Genomic DNA, 15,173 nt, shown 5'->3' on the forward strand with positions numbered 1-15,173 from the left:
GACCCATGAGCCAGCAGCTTCCTCAACGTTTCAAAGTCGGCATGAGATTGAAAGAAAAAGGCAAGTGACATAATATCACAAGCCAAAAATAATCCAAGAAAAGAAACCTTATTGTACATAGAGGATGACATGCGGGTCCCATTTAGTAGCATCGGTCTCAACGCTTCCAAGGCGGCACAGGACCGAAAGAAAAATGAAGTAGCCAGAAATCAGGGTGTGAAAAAAATCCAAGAAAAGAAAGATTTCAATTGGGCTGCATCCGGACATCTGGGCCTTCGAACTATCCTGTTGGGCCTTTTGACTTGTACAATTTCAGCCCACTCCAAAACAGGAAAGTTCGGATTTTTCTCAAAAAAAAAACAGGAAAGTCCTATGCTTCGCAAAAACAAAAAACAAGGAGATTCAACATATAAGTTTGTTTATGTAGATATAAAGATTTAATTTATCCGTTTGCAATAGCTCAGAGCGAAATACAATGTTTATTGTCTGCAAAATAAGATATCACATGTTTTTTGTACGGGGAGGCTGACATCGGGGACCCATGAGCCAGCAGCGTCGTCAACGTTTCAAAGGCGGCAGGGGATCGAAAATAAAAAAAAAGCCAAAATTCAGTTGGTAAAAAAATCCAAGAAAAGAAAACATTTATCGTTCTGAGAGGATGACATGCGGGATCCATGAGGCAGCAGCATCCTCAACATTTCAAAGTCGGCATGAGATCGAAAGAAAAAAGGCAAGTGACATAATATCAGGAGCCGAAAATAATCCAAGAAAAGAAATTTATTGTACATAGAGGATGACATGCAGGTCCCATTTTGTAGCAGCGGTCCCAACGTTTTCAAGGCGACACAGGACCAAAAGAAAAATGAGGCAGCAGCATTCTCAACAATTCCAAGGCGGCAGGGGATCAAAAGAAAAAAAAGGAAATAGCCAGAAATTAATTAGGGGTCAAAAATAAATCCACCAAAGGAAACTTTTATTGTTCATAGAGGATGACATGTGGGACCGACCTGCCAACAGCGTCCTCATCGTTTCAAAGGGGGGCAGGGGATCAAAAGAAAAAGGCAAATAGCTAGAAATTAGGGGTCAAAAATAACTCCAAGAAAGGAAACTTTTATTGTTCGTAGAGGATGACATGCGGGACCCATGAGCCAGCAGCTTACTCAACTTTTCAAAGGCGGCATGAGATCGAAAGAAAAAGGCAAGTGACCAAATATCAGGAGCCAAAAATAATCCAAGATTTATTGTACATAGAGGATGACATGTGGGTCCCATTTTGCAGCAGCGGTCTCAATGTTTGAAATGCGGCTTGAGATCAAAAGAAAAAGAAAGTAGCTAGTAATTAGGGGGTCAAAAAATCCATGAAAAGAAAGTTGATGGACATAGAGGATGACATGCGGGTCCCTTGAGCCAACAGCTTACTCAACGTTTCAAAGGGGGCATGAGATCAAAAGAAAAAGGCAAGCCAAAAGTCAGAGGGTGAAAAAAAATCCAACAAAGGAAACTTTTATAGCACATAGAGGATGACATGCGGGTCCCATGAGCCAGCAGGTTCCTCAACGTTTCAAACGTGGCATGAGATCGTAAGAAAAAGGCAAGTGACCAAATATCAGGAGCCAAAAATAATCCAAGATTTATTGTACATAGAGGATGACATGTGGGTCTCATTTTTGCAGCAGCGGTCTCAATGTTTGAAATGCGGCTTGAGATCAAAAGAAAAAGAAAGTAGCTAGTAATTAGGGGGTCAAAAAAAATCCAAGAAAAGAAAGTTGATGGACATAGAGGATGACATGCGGGTCCCTTGAGCCAGCAGCTTACTCAACGTTTCAAAGGGGGCAGGGGATCAAAAGAAAAAAAGCAAGCCAAAATCAGAGGGTGAAAAAAAATCCAACAAAGGAAACTTTTATAGCACATAGAGGATGACATGCGGGTCCCATGAGCCAGCAGGTTCCTCAACATTTCAAACGTGGCATGACATCGAAAGAAAAAAGGCAAGTGACCAAATATCAGGAGCCAAAAATAATTCAAGAAAAGAAACATGATTTACATACAGGATGACATGCGGGTCCCATTTAGCAGCAGCGGTATCACCGTTTGAGAGGCGGTAGGGGATCGAAAGAAAAAGGCAAGTGACCGAATATGAGGTGCCAAAAATAATCCAAGAAAAGAAAGTTTTATAGTACATAGAGGATGACATGCGGGTCCCATTTAGCAGCAGCGGTATCACCGTTTGAGAGGCGGCTGGGGATCGAAAGAAAAAGGCAAGTGACCAAATATGAGGTGCCAAAAAAATCCAAGAAAAGAAAGTTTTATAGTACATAGAGGATGACATGCGGGTCCCATTTAGCAGCAGCGGTATCGCCATTTGAGAGGCGGCAGGGGATCGAAAGAAAAAGGCAAGTGACCAAATATGAGGTGCCAAAAATAACTCCAAGAAAAGAAAGTTTTATAGTACATAGAGGATGACATGCGGGTCCCATTTAGCAGCAGCGGTATCACCGATTGAGAGGCGGCAGGGGATCGAAAGAAAAAGGCAAGTGACCAAATATGAGGTGGCCAAAATAACTCCAAGAAAAGAAAGTTGATTGCTCATAGAGGATGACATGCGGGTCCCATTTATCTGCATCGGTCTCAACGTTTCCAAGGCGGCAAGGGATCAAAAGAAAAAGGAAGTAGCCAGAAATCAGGGAGTCAAAAAAATCCAAGAAAAGAAAGAATTTTGGTTCATAGATGATGACATACGGGACCCATGATCCTGCATCGTAAACGGCTCGATCGGAGAGCGTTGAACGAGATGGCGCGATCGAGAAAAAAAACAATGCTAGAGAGGCTGCCATCTGGGCCCTACATCCCTGGGCGGTGCGGATTTGCGTTGACTCGGCCGGCGAACCCGAGAATTCGCGATGCACCACGTACCGGGCCACCATACGCGACGTTTTGGCCGCTTTCATCGGGCTAGGTGGCCTCAAAAACGAGAAAAAAAAATTTTGATATGAACCACGGAGGGACCAAAAATCGTCGGCCATGGTGCACCAGCAACCACGGCGCGACTTCAACTTCGTCGGCCATGGCAACTTTTCTTGTAGTGTGCTATGCATGTTCGCCTTGTCTGAAGTAAGGGCGATTTTCATGATCAAATGGTTTGAGTATGCATATTGTTAGAGAAGAACATTGGTCCGCTAACCAAAGCCATGTATCATGGTGGAAGTTTTCAGTTTGGACATACAACCTCACTCTCTTATGAGAATATTATCTGTTGTTGAATGCTTATGCATTCAAAGAGGAGTCCATTATCTGTTGTCTATGTTGTCCCGGTATGGATGTCCTAAGTTGAGATCTGTTAAAAACGAGAAATCAAATGCAATTGATCTCCTAGGACCTTTGTACAGGCGGCAAAGAGGTACCCCTTTGTGAGACTTGGTTGAAAAATATGTCATGCAATGATAATCCGTGTTAATCCAAGCTAATTAGGACAAGGTGCGAGCACTATTAGTACTCTATGCATGAGACTTGCAACTTGTAGGAAGTATTATGCATAGCACATATGAATTATTACTACCATTGACAAAATTGTTTCTATGTTTTCAAAAAAAAAAGCTCTAGCACAAAAATAGTAATCCATGCTTCCCTCTGCGAAGGGCCATTCTTTTACTTTATGTTGAGTCAGTTTACCTACTTCTTTCTATATATACATGTTACAAGTTGAAAGCAATTGCTGAAACTTAATCATCCTTTGTGTTGCTTCAATGCATTCTACTTTGAATTTATTGCTTATGAGTTAGCTCTTATGCAAGTCTTGTTGATACTTGTCTTGAAAGTACTATTCATGAAAAGTTTTGCTATATGATTCATTTGTTTAGTCATTATCTTTTGTTAGCCATCTTTTGCTTCAGATCACTCCATCCATCTCATATGCTTTACAATAATGTTGATCAAGGTTATGTTGGTAGCATGTCACTTCAGAAATTATTGTGTTATCGTTTACCTACTCGAGGGCGAGTAGGAACTAAGCTTGGGGATGCTTGATACGTCTCAAACGTATCTATAATTTCTTATGTTCCATGCTACTTTTATAACAATACTTGCATGTTTTATACATACTTTACATCATTATTATACATTTTCCGGCACTAACCTATTAACAAGATGCCGAAGTGCCAGTTGCTGTTTTCTGCTGTTTTTGGTTTCAGAAATCCTACAAAGGAAATATTCTCGGAATTGGACGAAATCAACGCCCAGGGTCTTATTTTTCCACGAAGCTTCCAGAAGACCGAGGGAGAAACGAAGTGGGGCCACGGGGCGCCACCACACTAGGGCGGCGCGGCCTAGGGGGGGGGCGCGCGGCCCTAGCGTGTGGGGCCCCTGACTCCTCCGACCCCGCCCTTCCGCCTACTTAAAGCCTTCATCGCGAAAACCTATGTACCGAGAGCCACGATACGGAAAACCTTACTAAGACGCCGCCGCCACAAATCCCATCTCGGGGGATTCAGGAGATCGCCTCCGGCACCCTGCCGGAGAGTGGAATCATCACCGGAGGGGCTCTACATCATCATGCCCACCTCCGGATTGATGCGTGAGTAGTTCATCCTTGGACTATGGGTCCATAGCAGTAGCTAGATGGTTGTCTTCTCCGCTTGTGCTATCATTGTTTAGATCTTGTGAGCTGCCTAACATGATCAAGATCATCTATTTGTAATGCTACATGTTGTGTTTGGTGGGATCCGATGAATCTAGAATATTATGTCAAGTTGATTATCAATCTATCATATATGTGTTTTTTATGTTCTTGCATGCTCTCTGTTGCTAGTAGAGGCTCTGGCCAAGTTGATACTTGTAACTCCAAGAGGGGGTATTTATGCTCGATAGTGGGTTCATGCCTCCACTGAATCTGGGACAGTGACAGAAAGTTCTAAGGTTGTGGATGTGCTATTGCTACTAGGGATAAAACATCGATGCTTTGTCTAAGGATATTTGTGTTGATTACATTACGCACCATACTTAATGCAATTATCTGTTGTTTACAACTTAATACTGGAGGGGGTGCAGATGCTAACCCGAAGGTTCATTATTTAGGCATAGATGCATGCTGGATAGCTGTCTATGTACTTTGTCGTAATGCCCTGATTAAATCTCATAGTAATCATCATTGATATCTATTGAATCTTTATTTGTCAATTGCCCACCTGTAATTTGTTCACCCAGCATGCTAGTTATCTTATTGGAGAGACACCACTAGTGAACTGTGGAACCCGGTCCATTCTTTTACATCTGAATACAATCTACTGCAATCATTGTTCTTTACTGTTCTTTACAAACAAACATCATCTTCCACTCGATACGTTTAATCCTTTGTTTTCATCAAGCCGGTGAGATTGACAACCTCACTGTTACGTTGGGGCAAAGTATCTTGATTGTGTTGTGCAGGTTCCACGTTGGCGCCGGTTTCACTGGTGTTGCGCCGCACTACACTCCTCCACCAACAACCTTCACGTGCTTCTTAGCTCCTACTGGTTCGATAACCTTGGTTTCTTTCTGAGGGAAAACTTGCTGCTGTACGCATCACACCTTCCTCTTGGGGTTCCCAACAGACGTGTGCTTCACGCGTATAAGACACCTCCCTCCTGCGACGCCGCCGAGTCCTCCATCAGGCGACGCCGGCGACACCTTCCTCCTGCGACGCCTCCCTCCTGCGACGCCGGCGACGCCTCCCCACCGACGGCAGCAACACCTCGCCCCCGTCCCCTGCTTCTCCCTCTGCGTCGGTCGTGTCGCTCCGTGGTTTGAACAGGGGAATGGATAGGAGACGAAAAGCGGTGAGAGAGGAAATGATACGCTCACAAGAGACAGACAAGCGGGACCCACACAGGCAACGGTAGGCAACAAAAAAGCCCAACAACTACCAGACCACAACCCAAATACCAATCTGGGCCCAACTAGACAACATAACGGGCTGACTGCTAAAAAGCGGGCTGACACAAATCTTGATGTACACACAGATCCAACGGACGAAAAAATGACTGAGACGTAAGATAACTTAAGTCCAGCGGCATGGCATGGACAATTCAAAGGTTACAAGAAGGATGCCACCATAGTCCTTGAAGCGGTCGCCGACCAAGAGACTTGGATATGGCATGCATTTTTTGGAATGCCCGGGTCTTGCAATGACATCAATGTTCTTCAACGATCACCACTAATGACAAGACTTCCAATGCGGGAAGGTCCATTGGTGGAGTTTGAAGCAAATGGCCACAAGTACAACTATGGCTACTTCCTCGCCGACGACATATATCCAAGGTGGCAAACATTTGTGAAACCGATTATTCAACCACGAGGTAAGAAGCAAACCCAATTCCACAATGCACAAGTGTCGGCTAGAAAAGATATAGAGAGAGCATTTGAGATTTTGCAAGCCCAATTTGCCATTGTTAGAGGACCGGCTAGATTTTGGGACCAAGAATGCCTTTGGTATATCATGACCGCTTGTGTCATCATGCATAACATGATTATAGAGGATGATCGCGGGAAAGATGTGGATCATACCCACTACGACTTGATGGGGGTCCCGTGCAAGTAAGGAGGTCCGCACATAGGATTGCCCGGTTCATTGCCTCATACCATACCATTCGGTGCAACGACACACATGATGAATGAAATGGACAACAATAGTTGCATAATTGTTGTATTTGCTTGAAAACTATGTGTTGTATTGTCTGAAAACTATGTTGCATTGTTGTATGTTGGACGTGTTGTATTTGGTGTGAACAATTTCATGTACTTGTTGACATTGTTGTGAACAGTGTATTGTATTTGATGGTACATTTTATTTGTGAATTTTATATGGTTGTTTGATCTTGTTCGATGCATAGTTGTGTTTGTTTGTTATTTGCGTCGCGCCGCGCGCTGCAAAATAGAGCGTCTGGCGGAGATGCTTTTTTTGCGCGCCAACGCGCGCTGCAAAATGGAGCATCCGGCGGGAAAAAACGATCCGACGCGCGCCATCGGTTTACAGCACGGCGGCAGCGTGATTTAGCGCGCCGATTTATAGCGCGCATGTTGGAGATGCTCTAACAAAGGTACATAACATGTATGACAAGGAGCCATAGAGAATCGATTCGGTGTAGCTAGGAGGTCAGCTTAGATATAGATCAACATCATTGGAAGGTTTCTACAAAGCTACGACGTCAAGGAGGAATGATCATTGACGGCCGGGAAGCCGACGGAAGTACCTTGCTCGTAGCACCCGTATGCGATGGGCCTCGTAGTCGCTTCCGCCGGTGCGACAACTCACCTCGGCAATCGACGCTTCACGGCCGGCGCCGACTATGCGATTTTGGTGGCTTCATTAGCAGGCGAGCAAAGATATCGGAAGGGGGAGTAATGCGGAAAGAGAGAAGCAAACTTTCTGTTACATGCACTAGTAAGTGTGCACGTGCACGCACGTTTAGCTAATGTCTCAAATGCAAATATAGAGGTTACATTAATAGTTTCCTAGATAGAAGGAGGAAGATATAGAAATTAAAACAAAGTGTAAGAAGTGCCCTCACATGAAGAGCTGAAAGGGACAATATCTTTGTCCTAATCGTAAGATTTAAGCATGTATGAGCATGGCAATGCTTTGTTTATAAAGGTGGCCATGAAAAGAATCTACAATAATTACAACATAAAGCATTAGTTAGACTTTAATAGCCATGAACTTTTTTGCGTCTTCAAATGCATTTAGTGCATAGTCTTCGATGGAAGCAGAATCCTAGAAAATCGAGCTTTGAAATAAACATTCACTAATAGTTAATATAAAGGCCATATACAACAGTCTAATTTCCATGGAATATAGAAAGCGTAGCACAAAAAAATAGTCAGACCAATTATATATCATGTATTGACGAACTAAAATAAATATAAGATCTCCCATGTTCAAAAATAACAAAGCTCTTTTGTCCAAAAAGACATTACAGAAATGTGCCTAGCAAAGCCCAGCTACTTGCTATCGATAGATATGTGCCTAGCAAAACCCAGCTACTTGCAATCCGTCCCTTCTTCTGATTTCTATCAGGCCCCCTTGGAAACAGCTTGCTTGTTGCAATAGTCCACGCAGGTGTTTGTTCAACTCAGCTTTAAAAAAAGGAGTCTTTGTTCGAGCTACCAGCATTGATCCCATGAGATCATATATAATGTTCAGGCTATGACGCGGGATTTACATCCTGAAAATGGTAACCACGCCTCATCTTGTATAATTTCGTTAGAAGTTTGGTGTACATTGGTTGAATTTAAAACAATGCAATGTCAAACAAAAATCGGGATGTCATATAATTTACATTCAACACATTAGAAGAAACTAATCTACAAATTACGATCAACTATAAGGGCCCATGTTGTGCAGCTCCATTATTCAAATTTCCCGTGGAACTGAGGCACATAAATACTTCCTGCAAGCATACACATGTTTGCTCATTAAAAAAAAGATCGACTGTTTATATTGTGTTAGGCAACCTCTCATCAAATCAAGTATCCAGTTTCACAATTATTCTCTCATGGATTAAGAACTATTTATTTATTACAAATTCTACTAATACCTATACGTGGAGATGGTAACAGATGTGATACCATTTCTTTATGAAAACTTCCACTTGGTGCTGCAAAAGGTGGAAATAGAGAAGTCTGCCAACTGACATAAGGATGCATTAACATCGTCTTCAATCAACTGATTTAATCAATCAATAGTTGGAATGCAGAAGTTAAGTCTCGAATCATGTTTGTAAAAGTCAGGCCTGTTCAATTGAGTATGACGCCTCAACCAGATCAGCATGTTTGCACTTGCAACCACGGTCACCCCGATCAACACCATTGATTTTAGGCAAGCAAATGCAAGAGAGATTACTCACCAGTCAGACTCGACCTTGATCGATGGCAAAGTGTTGCGGGTGCCTAATATGATCCACTAGTAGAAAAAGCATTATAGGTGGAGCTTAGTTTTGTGGCGCACCACCAAAAATGCGCCACAGAAAGCTCTTTTTTTGGCGCACCAGCCACGGTGCGCCACAGAAAGAGCTTAATTTTGTGGCGCACCAACAATCCATGCGCCACAGAAACTTGATGGGGCCAGCCCCAATCATTGGTTTCACTATTTCTGTGGCGCACAGGACCACGTGCGCCACAGAAATGACATTCTGTGACGTACTGGTCCTGGTGCGCCACTGAATTAAGACTTTCTGTGGCGCACGTGGGATGGTGCGCCACAGAAACTACACATTTCTGTGAGTTCCATGCGCCACAGAAGTTTTTTTTTGGCTCCCCACGCAACTCCCCCCCCCCCCCCCCCCCGATCGCCTTTTTCACCTCTGTAAAAAATAAAAGAAATAGATAAAAATTTCAAAAAATAAATTCCTACAAGATGCCCATGTATTATGTCATCTTTTACCACTGAGAACTAACAAACATGCATTTAGACTTTTTTTCAAAATTACGTGGGAAAATCATCAAACTGGATTTCATACGAACTCGAAAAAAAAACCGAATAATATATCAAAATGTTCTCACGAAAATCTACATCGGAATTCACCCGGGCTTGCCCGGTTGGACAATTTTTAGAATCTCCAAATTCGAAAAGAGTAAAAAAGTTACGGGCAGTTAAAGATTTTTTGCTGCAAAATACAAAAAAAGGAAAAAAAATTCTGTGGCGCACCAAGTGCCCATGCGCCACAGAATTAAACTCCAAAATTTGAAATTTCTGCCGCCCTCCTCCACTTCTCCTCCACTTCACCTCACTTCTCCTCCACTTCTCCTCATTTCTCCTCACTTCTCCTCCACTTTTTCTTGGATGCAAACTTCTCCTCCTCCACTTCCCCTCCTCCTCTCCTCCACCACCTCCACCTCCTCCGGCCGGCCTCCTTCTCCTCCTACTCCGGCGACCACCTCCTCCGACCGGCCGGCCTCCTTCTCCTCCAACTTCGGCGACCACCTCCTCCTACTACTACTCCGGCCGGCCGGCCTCCTCCTCCTCCTACTCCGGCGACCACCTCCTCCGACCTCCTCCGGCGACCACCTCCTCCGGCGACCACCTCCTCCGACCTCCTCCGGCGACCACCACCTTCTCCTTCTCCTCCTCCTCCTCCTCCACCACCACCTCCACCTCCGCCTCCACCTACACCTCCACCTCCACCTCCACCACCACCACCACCTCCTCCTCCTCCTACTCCACCACCACCTCCTCCGGCCGGCCTCCTCCTCCTCCACCCACCCCAACCACCCACCCACCCAACCCACCCAACCACCCACCTCCAGCGACCTTCCCAGTGAAATTTCAAACAAAAAATTTTAAAAAAAATTTGGCGGCCCCAGATCTAGATCTAGATCTGGCCGCCATTTTTTTTGAATTTCAAAAAAAAATCTGTGGCGCACCAACACCGGGTGCGCCACAGAAATAAGAATTTCTGTTTCTGTGGCGCACCGCCGCCTGGTGTGCCACAGAAATAAGACTTTATGTGGCGCATGGGCAGGTGCGCCACAGAAACCTTATTTTTGTGGCGAGAATTCTGTGGCGCACCGACCATGCGCCACAGAATCAACTTTTCGTGCGCCACTGATGAGGCTTTTCCTACTAGTGATCTGCGCAGCGACAACGGGAAACAATCACTGTACATAGCCATTACCACCATGTGGTGGGAAATGTGTTCCCTAACTGCTCGCGAAAAGGGTATCCAGCAGCTGCTTCCAGCAAACAACGGCGGTGTGATGACCCACAAGTATAGGGGATCGCAACAGTCTTCGAGGGAAGTAAAACCCAATTTATTGATTCGACACAAGGGGAGCCAAAGAATATTTGTAAGCCTTAACAGCGGAGTTGTCAATTCAGCTGCACCTAGAAACAGAATTGCTCGCAATAGTTTATCAGTAGAAACAGTTTTATAGCAGTAGCAGTAGTGAAATATAAGCAGCGGTGTAATAAAGACAGCAGTAGTGATTATAGTAAACAGCAGGATTAAAGTACTGTAGGAATAGGGATGGATGAACGGGCGCTGCATGGATAAGATAACTCATGTAATAATCAAGACTAGGCATTTGCAGATAATAATAAAGCGGTATCCAAGTACTAAACAACCATAGGCATGTGTTCCGTATATAGTCGTACGTGCTCGCAATGAGAAACTTGCACAACATCTTTTGTCCTACCAGCCGGTGGCAGCCGGGCCTCTAGGGAAACTACTGGTAATTAAGGTACTCCTTTTAATAGAGTACCGGAGCAAAGCATTAACACTCCGTGAACACATGTGATCCTCATATCACATCCTTCCCCTCCGGTTGTCCCAATTTCTGTAACTTTGGGGCCTCGGGTTCCGGACAGCAATATGTGTATACAACTTGCAGGTAAGATCATAAAACAATGAATATCATCATGAATCAATAACATGTTCAGATCTGAAATCATGGCATTCGGGCCCTAGTGACAAGCATTAAGCATAAGAAGTTGCAACAATATCATAAGAGTACCAACAACGGATACTAGGCACAATGCCCTAACAATCTTATGGCTATTACATGAACAATCTCATCCAATCCCTACCATCCCCTTCAGCCTACAGCGGGGGAATTACTCACACATGGATGGGGGAATCATGGATGGTCGATGGAGAGGCGTCGGTGGCGATGATGGTGATGATCTCCTCCAATTCCCCGTCCCGGCAGGGTGCCAGAACGGAGTTTATGATCCCGAGAATGGGTTTTCGGTGGCGGCGGAGTTCTGGACGGCTTCTGAAAAATTGGTCGACTCCCCAAGGGTTTTCGCGACGGAAGGAATATATAGGCGAAAGGGCAGCGCGAGGGGGTGCCCGAGGGGCCCACCCCATATGGCGGCGCGCCCCCCCTCTTGGCCGCGCCGGCCTATGGTGTGGAGGCCGTAGGCCTCCCCCTGGCTTGCCCTTCTGGCTCCGTGTGTCCCTCGGAAAAATAGGAGGTTTGGCTTTTGTTTCGTCAAATTCCGAGAATATTGCCCGAACAGCTTTTCTGGAACCAAAAAACAGAAGAAAACAGGAACTGACACTATGGCATCTTGTTAATAGGTTAGTCTCGGAAAATGCATAAAAACAGTATAAAGTATGACTAAAACATGTTGGTATTGTCATAAAACTAGCGTGGAACATAAGAAATTATAGATACGTTGGAGACGTATCAAGCATCCCCAAGCTTAGTTCCTACTCGCCCTCGAGTAGGTAAACGATAAAAATAATAATTTCTGAAGTGACATGCTACCAACATAATCTTGATCAACATTATTGTAAAGCATATGAGATGAATGAAGTGACTCAAAGCAATGGTATATAGTTTGCTAACAAAAAGATAATGACTAAACAACTGAATCATATAGCAAAAACTTTTCATGAATAGTACTTTCAAGACAAATATCAAAAAGTCTTGCATAAAAGTTAACTCATAAAGCAATAGATTCTTAATAAGAGGTTTTGAAGCAACACAAAATAAGATTTAAGTTTCAGCAGTTGCTTTCAACTTTCAACATGTATATCTCATGGATAATTGTCAACACAAAGTAATATAATAAGTGCAATAAGTAAGCATGTAAGAATGAATGCACACAGTTGACACAAGTGTTTGCTTCTAAGATAGAAAGGAGTAGGTAAACTGACTCAACATAAAGTAAAAGAAAGGCCCTTCGCAGAGGGAAGCAGGGATTACTCATGTGCTAGAGCTTTTTATTTTGAAAACATGGAAACAATTGTGTCAACGGTAGTAATAATTCATATGGGTTATGCATAAAACTTCCTATAAGTTGCAAGCCTCATGCATCGAATACTAATAGTGCCCGCACCTTGTCCTAATTAGCTCGGATTTCCATGGATTATCATCGCATTACATATGTTTCAACCAAGTGTCACAAAGGGGTACCTCTATGCCACCTGTACAAAGGTCCAACGAGATAAATCGCATTTGATTTCTCGATTTTGATAGATCTCAACTTGAGGACATCCATACCGGGACAACATAGAAAACAGATAATGGACTCCTCTTTTATGCTTTAAGCATTCAACAACAATAATATTCTCAAAAGAGATTTTGAGGATGAATGTCCAAGCTGAAACTTCCACCATGATACATGGCTTTGGTTGGTGGCCCAATGTTCTTCTCTAACAACATGCATACTCAAACCATTTAAACTCATGGCAAATCTCCCTTACTTCAGACAAGACGAACATGCATAGCAACTCACATGATATTCAACAAAGGTGTGACAGGTTGATGGCGTCCCCAGATAACATGGTTACTGCTCAACAAGCAACTTATAAGAACTAAGATACATAAGCGACATATTTGTTACCACAATAGTTTTTAGGCTACTTTCCCATGAGCTATGTATTGCAAAGACAAGGAATGAATTTTTTTTAAAGGTAGCACGCAAGCAATTTACTTTGGAATGGCAGAAAAATACCACATAGTAGGTAGTTATGGTGGACACAAATGGCATAGGTTTTGGCTCAAGGTTTTTGGATGCACGAGAAGCATTCCCTCTCACTACAAGGCTTTGGGTAGCAAGGTTGTTTGAAGCAAACACAAGTATAAACCGGTACAGCAAAACTTACACAAGAACATATTGCAAGCATTATAAGACTCTACACTGTCTTCCTTGTTGTTCAAACACTTTTACCAGAAAATATCTAGACCTTAGAGAGATCAATCATGCAATCCAAATTTCAACAAGCTCTACGGTAGTTCTCCACTAATAGATTTAAACTACATGATGCAAGAGCTTAAACATGATCTACTTGAGAGCTGAAAACAATTGCCAAGTATCAAATTATTCAAGACAATATGAAGCATTTTCTGTTTCCAACCAAATAACAATAAGTATAAGTGCTGCGGCTTTCAGCTTTCGCCATGAACATTAAAGTAAGATGAAGAAGACAAATGTTCAAATGAAAAAGCGGAGCGTGTCTCTCTCCAACACAAGGATTGCTAGGATCCGAATTTATTCAAACATAAACAAAAATAAAAGCAAACAGACGCTCCAAGTAAAGCACATAAGATGTGATGGAATTAAAATATAGTTTGACTAGAGGTGACCTGATAAGTTTTGATGAAGAAGGGGATGCCTTGGGCATCCCCAAGCTTAGACGCTTGAGTCTTCTTGAAATATGCAGGGATGGACCACGGGGGCATCCCCAAGCTTAGAATTTTCACTCTTCTTCATCATATTATATCATCCTCCTCTCTTGATCCTTGAAAACTTCCTCCACACCAAACTCAAAGCAATCTTATTAGAGGGTTAGTGCATAATCAAAAATTCACATGTTCAGCATGGACACAATCATTCTCAACACTTCTGAACATTACCCAAGGCTACTGAAATTTAATGGAGCAAAGAAATCCACTCAAACACAGTAAAAGAGGCAATGCGGAATAAAAGGCAGAATCTGTCAAAACAGAACAATCCGTAAAGACAAAAAAATTCGAGGCACTTAACTTGCTCAGATCAGAAAACTCAAAACTAATGAAAGTTGCGTACATATCTGAGGATCACGCATGAAGTTTTGCATAATTTTTAGATTCTCCTACAGAGAGAAAAACGCAAATTCCTGACAGCTAAATAGCATCAACTTTCTATTAGAGACTTTACTTGGCACAACAATGCAAGAAAATAAAGATACAAAGGTATTGCTACAGTAGTAACAAGCACCTTGACTCAAAACAAAAAAGGAAAGCAAAAAATAACAGAAAAAACGATGGGTTGTCTCCCATAAGTGCTTTTCTTTAACGCCTTTCAGCTAGGCGCAGAAGATTTTAATGATGCTCACATGAAAACTAAAACATCTTGCAAAACAAGTAGTACTACACAAAGTAAAACAAATGTGGAGAAAGAAAGAAATGTTGTTTAGCTCGTCCATGCATTTAAAATATACTTGTTAACAAGGTTGATCAAGTCTTGCCACCAAATAAATTTTACATGACATAAGAAGAAATAAACCTCAAATCAATCATGTTACCTTATATTGTATTGATATGGATCCAATCATAATACTTTGATATCCTTCTTTAGGCTCATATAGTGAAAAAATATCTTGCATATCCTGGATTCTGCACATTTTTTGTATTAGTTTTGATTCTGTAGAACGTTGTCAGACATCTATTTTCCAATTTTATTTCTATTTTTACCACCAAAACCCAACAGAGAC

This window comes from Lolium perenne, chromosome 5 (genome assembly GCF_019359855.2).
Source record: "Lolium perenne isolate Kyuss_39 chromosome 5, Kyuss_2.0, whole genome shotgun sequence".
Classification (NCBI taxonomy): Eukaryota; Viridiplantae; Streptophyta; class Magnoliopsida; order Poales; family Poaceae; genus Lolium; species Lolium perenne.